General features: G+C 35.2%; 1 pseudogene; it reads right to left on the reverse strand.

The window, feature by feature from the left end:
• Positions 1-3,622: 3,622 nt before the first annotated feature.
• Positions 3,623-5,912, reverse strand: LOC115951842 (annotated as a pseudogene).
• Positions 5,913-7,132: the final 1,220 nt, after the last annotated feature.

Below are 7,132 nucleotides of genomic sequence, written 5' to 3' on the forward strand. Positions count from 1 at the left end.
GGCACTTCTCCTAACTATAGTTAGCTTAGAGACTTTCATTGTTTCTAGTTTGTCATCCTCCAACTCACGAGTGCAATAAACTACAATCATACATTCTCAATATATGTTGCTTTTTAGGTTACAATCTTGAACAAAAAAAAGGTATAGATGTTACAACTTATAACCAAATGACTACGGCTTTTGTCATGTTGTGTTATGGAAACATAAGATGCTCCATACCTTTCCTATTCCACAATTTCAATCTTTTGTTGATCTCTTTATTTGAGTCTCAATCTTTATGAAAAAAAAAAAAAAACATCTATAGAGGCAATTGCTCCTACTTTTGGGAGAGCCCTAGTCATATATATATATATATATATATATATATATATATATATATATATATATACACCCAATATGAGGAATTTGATAATACGGGAGGGGGAGGGGGGGCCTAGCATTTTCAAAAATGCCCGCCCCCCTCTATTTTAATGTCAATATTTTGAATAAATTTCTATTTATGGTCCCTCCCCCTTCAATTAAAAAAATTACAAACACTCTTTAATTTATTGTTGTCTAATTTATTTTCCTTTTAATATTGGCTTTTTGTCATATATCATTAATTTTTGTTGGGAAATTTAGACCCCAGTTGATAGAATTAACAAATTTTAAATCCAAGTTGTTAATTAAATTTATTATGAATAAACCTTGTTAAAACGAACAAATATCAATATCATGTACAACGAAATAGTAAATAAGACAAGATATGATAACCCATGAAAACTAATGAAACAAACTAGTTTCACAGTAAAAAACTTGGAGGGGAAACCTTCCCAAAAAGTAATTCACTATAGTAAAGAGAAGTTTTCAGATCTAGTACAAAACCTTTGTCCCTAAACTCTACAATCCCTATAGATGAACTTACAGCAGAAACCTTCTACCGTTTCAGAACGTCTGAACTCTTCAATATAAGAACGCCACCCTTTTGCACAGATCCCAGTACGTGACTAACTCCAGCAACTTGAAGAAGGTTGTTGGTTGCAAAGTTTTTCACTTCATGTACAATGAAGATCAAGAAGTACTTGGTTACAAAACCCTAAGGCGCAAAAGATGTAGTAAATTCTTGCAAAGAGAATAAGGCACTGGGTCACTTTCTGCATGTGTTCTCCATGTATAACAACCTTTAAAATAAGTCTTATATATATATAGGTTTGTGAAAAAAAAAAAAAAAACCCTACACATACATGTTAGCTTGGGCCAAAAATCAGATTTGAAAATCCTGATTTCGTAGACCTCGACAAATTTAGCTTCTGTCGAGCTTCTATCGAGCTTTGTTCTTAAATCTCGATAGATATTGTTTTTGTCGAGGTATCTATCGAACTTTAATGAACAGCTTTTCTTCACTTCTTTCTTGGTCCAATCTTCATGGATTTAATACTTGACTTGAACTCTTATTTCTTGAAGTACTAAACTCATCCTACATCTACCCAATTACAAGTAAAGTGCATTTTGTCAAAAGATTAACCAATTACATAAAATATGTCCTTAACAATTTTAATTAAGAGCATTTAAAGCAAACATTTATTTATAAAAATAAATAAGTAAATTTATCTCTTTAGCATGAAAAAATTCCAAAAATAAAGTCATGCATTTATATTGAGAGAATTAAGGATACCGGAATAAAATGATTCATTTAGTTTGGCCCCCCTTGAGAAAATTTCTGGCTCTGCCATTGAATTGAACTACTTCAGACCTTCACTACTTCAGTCAGGTAAGAGGGTAAAATCTCCATCATCACACATTCATTATTTAAATTGTTATCATGCATTAGCAACTTTACACAAATCTCACTCATTATGCCCGGCCTCATTATTTAGCCCTTTGGGGTAACAAGCATCAACATTGGTGGTGCCAAAAATTTAGCAATTTGGCACCACAAAAAGCCACTTTATCTCCTTTAACTTACCATTTCACAACTCACTCCACGTCAATGCTCTTATTTTCACGTCAAAGTTAAACACTAATCATTTATTTATTATTTTTTCTCTCTCTTAATCTCTATCTCTTTGTCTTCTCTTCAAACTAAATCCATTCACAACATCACCACCAGCCACAATCCACCATCTCAAACTCAGCCACCATCAACCATGGATCCACCACCATAAACCCAGTCATGATCCACCGCAAAACCTATTAACCAAGAAAAAAAAAATTCCATTAACCTCAAAATCAAAACCCATTCATCAACAGAAAACCCATTTGCCTCACGCTCAAACTTAGAGCTACAACCAAAAACGACGCCGTCGTAGTTGGTGGCAATAGTGAAAATTTCAATTTCAACTTCGATTCATTCCACTCGGTTGACTTCGTCTCATGCCATTGATGCCTCACCAATTTCAACTCGCCTCATGCCATTGAGTTCGAAGAAGGCAATGCTAGTGGAGTTGCTTGGGAATAGGGTTTGGGCATGGTGGGGGATTGCGTTATGGGCGAGATGGCTTGGCGACTAGGTGACTGGGAGAGAGATGGGTCGGCAATGGGGCTTGGTGCGACAAGAAGGAACAAAGATGGTTGACTAAATAGAAAGCTTAGGTGAGCTGTGAGTTGAGGAAGAAGGATAAATCAGAGAAGGGTAAGGGAGATGGAGGACTAGGCTTTGGTGGGTGAGAGTGGAGGAAGAGAAAGCTTGGATGAGATTGTGAAGAGAGTGAGTGGAACTATGGAGTGGAGGGGAAAAAAAGGAAAAAGAAAAAAGGAAATAAATATATTTTTAATGGGAGAAAGAATAAAATATATTATTTTCTTTTAACATTTGAGCTACAGTGCACAACTATAGATGGTTATGCACTGTAGTTGAGTAGTTAAAATTTTTACCTATACCATCTCCAATGTAGCACACTTTTTGTATATTGTGGTGCTAAAAATAGCAATTTAGTTTTTTAGCACCACCAGTACTAATGCTCTAATGAGTGAACAATTGGATACACGTGCCAAAACTCAGACACTGGACCAGGTGATTTGCCTCAAGGGAGTCATATTATTAAAGTGAGTTTAGAACACCTAAACTTACAAAGATATATCTTTTTAGTGTTACAAGGCTTGTCTTGAAGCCAAATGTTTAACTTAGGAATTACTAAATTAGATATTGACAATGAGAAGATGTCTATCTCTGTTGCTCATTATCCTTTGTTGACACTCTTATTACCGTTGTCATCTCTTTTCATTTTATTTTTTTTTTAATATAAGATAGAAATTTTACTCTGACCTAACCTAAGTGTATATGTGTATGAAGCTCCCTATTAGAGACTTGAACCTTAGCCCTTACCCCCCACACCACACAAACACTTATACTTGTAGAGGAACCATCACACCAAGGGTGTGCAGTAGTCATTTTGATATTTTTCAGATGTATGTGAAGAGTGTTAGTTTACAAAAATTTTATTTGACAAGATAACCAAGAGTGGAGAACACTTTATAGAAAAACTGCAATAGGGCAAGCAAGTACAAGGCTCAAACAAATTCATAAAATGTTACAGATGAATCACATGGAATTACAAAAGTACATAAGAACCCGATTGATGACAAAGCACTCAATTATTACGCAATAATATGCACCAACTGTGAGTGGTGAGTGTACGTTCACCTATTTGGAAGCATTACCAAGCCCAAAGTGATTTCGCAAAAAGGCAATTAGTTTGTCTCTAGGAGGTAGATTTTCCTTGATGGCACTGACACCCACAAACTCATTAGCCCAATTGCAAAGTTTGGGAAATTTCTCCTTTATCAACAACTCTACCCCCAGAACCTTCTTCAAAAATTACAACCCAGTAGCCTATGATGTTAGCAGCAATGTCTAGCAGTCCTATAGTCTCTCCATCAAAATACCTCTGTTCCTTGAGCTCATTTTCTAGAAATTGTAGAAGCTCAGATGCTTCTTCCACAGCTTTTTCACGCTCTTTCTCTTCACACGAGCAAGATTTCCAACTTGCAGGCAAGCACTATTAAAATAAAACAGAGAGAACACAAATTTTAGTGCGAGTTACAGTTTTTCTCCTTTTCTCTTAATTGATAATTTATATCTCTATTCTCTAACGACTGTTTATAAAATTAAAAAATAAAAACAAAAAAATAAAAATAAAAAACAAGCTCGCGGACACATACTTTATGGAATCTTTGGCTGCAATGCACGCAGGGGTATTTGCTTTTGAATGATTTATCTTTAACATACACAATTTTAACTGGAAATTTACTACCACTGACAACGGAGGTTGTGAAACTCAATAAGATTACCAAAAATAAAAACAACAGAAAGTAGAATCATAATTTATAAGCCACTTGAAAAACCGCTATTTGATTGGAGACGGGCTATTTTCATTTAAAAATTGATCAATATCATGGTTGTTGGATTAAGATAGCTTGACCCCGGTCAATTAATTCAATTACCCAAGTTTATTAATTAGGTTCAATTTCATGCAAATCACAAAAAATAAATAAATAAATAAATGCAATGGAAAATAAATTTGACACAATGATTTGTTGACAAATGGGGAAAAATCGCAAGGCAAAAATTTCACTGAGTGATTTTAAGGTCACAACTCCCAAGAATCCGCTAATCAACAATCAAGATGTTACAAGTATAAGGAATCTTATCAACTACCCTTACCCTATCCCGAAATATCAACCTACAATTAAACCTTCGTTCTAATACCCAGTTGGACTTGATTTTATAGTAGCCTTCTTTCCCTTGATGCACAAACCTCCTATTTGTGACTAACCCTTTGCATGGATCCCAAGTACGTGACTAACTCCAGCAACTTGAATAGATGTTGTTTGCTGCAAAGTTCTTTACTTCATCAACAATGAAGATCTGGAAGCACTTAGTTACAAAACCCTATGGCATAAAAATGCAATAACTTCACATGAAGAATATAAGTCTCTTGGTCTCTATATCCGTGTTTGATGGCCTTTAAAATAAGCTTTATATATGTCTAGGGTTGTGAAAAAAGAAACTTCAAACAAATATACAAGACTGGGGCGAATTTAAGATCTGAAAATTCTAAAATTGTAAATCTCAATAGATTGAGCTGTTCTCGAGCTATCTATCAAGTTTCATATTAAGTCTCGATAACAGACATCTGTTAAGCTATCTGCCGAGACTTAATGAATAGCTTTTCTTCACTTGTTTCTTGGACCAATCTTCATATTTTTAATAATTGACTTGAACAACATGTTTCTTGAAGTACTAAACTCATTTTAGATCTACCCAATTACAAGTAAAGTGTATTTTGTCAAAGAATTATCCAATTACAACAAAATATGACCCTAGCAATAGTAGTTTAAATTAAATATTAGTACAATATCTTATAAAAGAAAAATTATAAATTTAAAATACATCCAATACTATGATCATTTAAAATTTAAAAGATATTTTTTACATTACTAAATCCAATAAATAAAATTTTAACTATAATTTGTTTAGGACATGACAAATTTTTAATTAGTAAATGATATTTACCTTCTCGTTTATGAACTTGGCCTAGTATCGAGCATTGGCTCTCTCATAAGGATCTTTGGGCAAGATGGGCTGGTCTTTCCAAGTCTCATCAATGTATTCTAGAATAACAAGTGACTCAGCTAAAGGCTTTCTGTTGTGTACAAGCACGAGAATCTTCTTGTGAACTGGGTTGTATTTGAGGTGGGAAGTTACACCTTGAGCACCTCAATGGCGTGAGCTCCACACAGCTGCTAGAATCTAAAGGAAAGGGGGACACTCTCTGATGTACTGTACTGATCACCAAGCGCTACCCTGAGAGAGATTCTAGTCACTTCCTATTTTGGATAGTACCTTGCTTGGGCAACACAGTAGACACGTGTAGCTCCCCCTTTGGCTTGAGGAAGAAACAAAACCCACGATCATATCTTCCTACAACCATGACATGTGTTGTCCTTCCCCACATACCTCCTCCAAGCAGCTGAGCTTTTTTCTCTCTTCCAGCGGACAAATGTGTACTATTGATTAGTTGTCATCTAGGATTTGCAAACACTAATAGAGTGTTGCCACCTGCCTTTGTACACCAAGTGTTCTTCCATGTACTATAAAAGGATATGTACACTAGTCATTCTAGGTATCAGCAAATATACGAGGAGTAAGGTAGAAAAGGACAAGAAGAAAAGACAAAAGCTGACACTGAATAGAGAATAAAAAATGTATTATCGGTCTCATTGAAAAGGAATGTAATATTCTTGCAAGAGTAAGGACACCAAATCCTTGCTCCTCACCATGGTTTTTCACCCCTTTGTCATGGGTTTTTCACGTTGTTAAGGATATATTTTGTGTAATTGGCTAATCCTTTGACAAAATGCACTTTACTTGTATTTAGGTAGATCTAGGATGTGTTTCGTACTTCAAGAAACATGTTGTTCAAGTCTAGTATTAAAGCCATGAAGATTGGACCAAGAAACAAGTGAAGAAGGGCTATTCATTAAAGTTGGACAGATAGCTCGACACCTATAGATAGATAGCTCAATAGTTGCTCGACAGATAGCTATCTATCGAGATTTAATGAATGAAGCTCGACAAATTCTCAATCGATCAAGGTATCTATCGAGGTTACAGGAATTTACATTTTTAGATCTGATTTTCGGCCCATGTTTTTGTGTTTGTGTAGGATTTCTTTTCTCACAACCCTAGACATATATAAGGCTTATTTTAGAAGCCGTCACATAAGAGAATAAAGATGAACATATGCAAAAAGTGACCGATGTCTTATTCTCTCTGAAAGAAGCTACTGCGTCTTTGCGCCTTAGGGTTTTGTAACCAAGTTCTTCTTGATCTTCATTGTTGATGAAGTGAAGAACTTTGCAGCCAATAATCTTCTTCAAGTTGGTGAGTGAGTCACATACTGGGAGCCATGTATCATTAGTTAGTCACATACTGGGATCCGTGCAAAAAGGGTGGCGTTCATATATTGAAGAGTTCAGAGGTTCTGAAGCGGTAGAAGATTTCTGCTGTAAGTTTATCTACGGGGATTGTAAAGTCTAGGGACAAAGGTTTTGTACTAGATCTGAAACTTTTCTTTACTATAGTGGATTGCTTTTTGGGAAGGTTTCCCCCCAGGTTTTTTACTGTGAAACTAGTTTGTTTCATTGGTTT

The sequence above is a fragment of the Quercus lobata genome, chromosome 7 (assembly GCF_001633185.2).
Source record: "Quercus lobata isolate SW786 chromosome 7, ValleyOak3.0 Primary Assembly, whole genome shotgun sequence".
Taxonomy (NCBI): domain Eukaryota; kingdom Viridiplantae; phylum Streptophyta; class Magnoliopsida; order Fagales; family Fagaceae; genus Quercus; species Quercus lobata.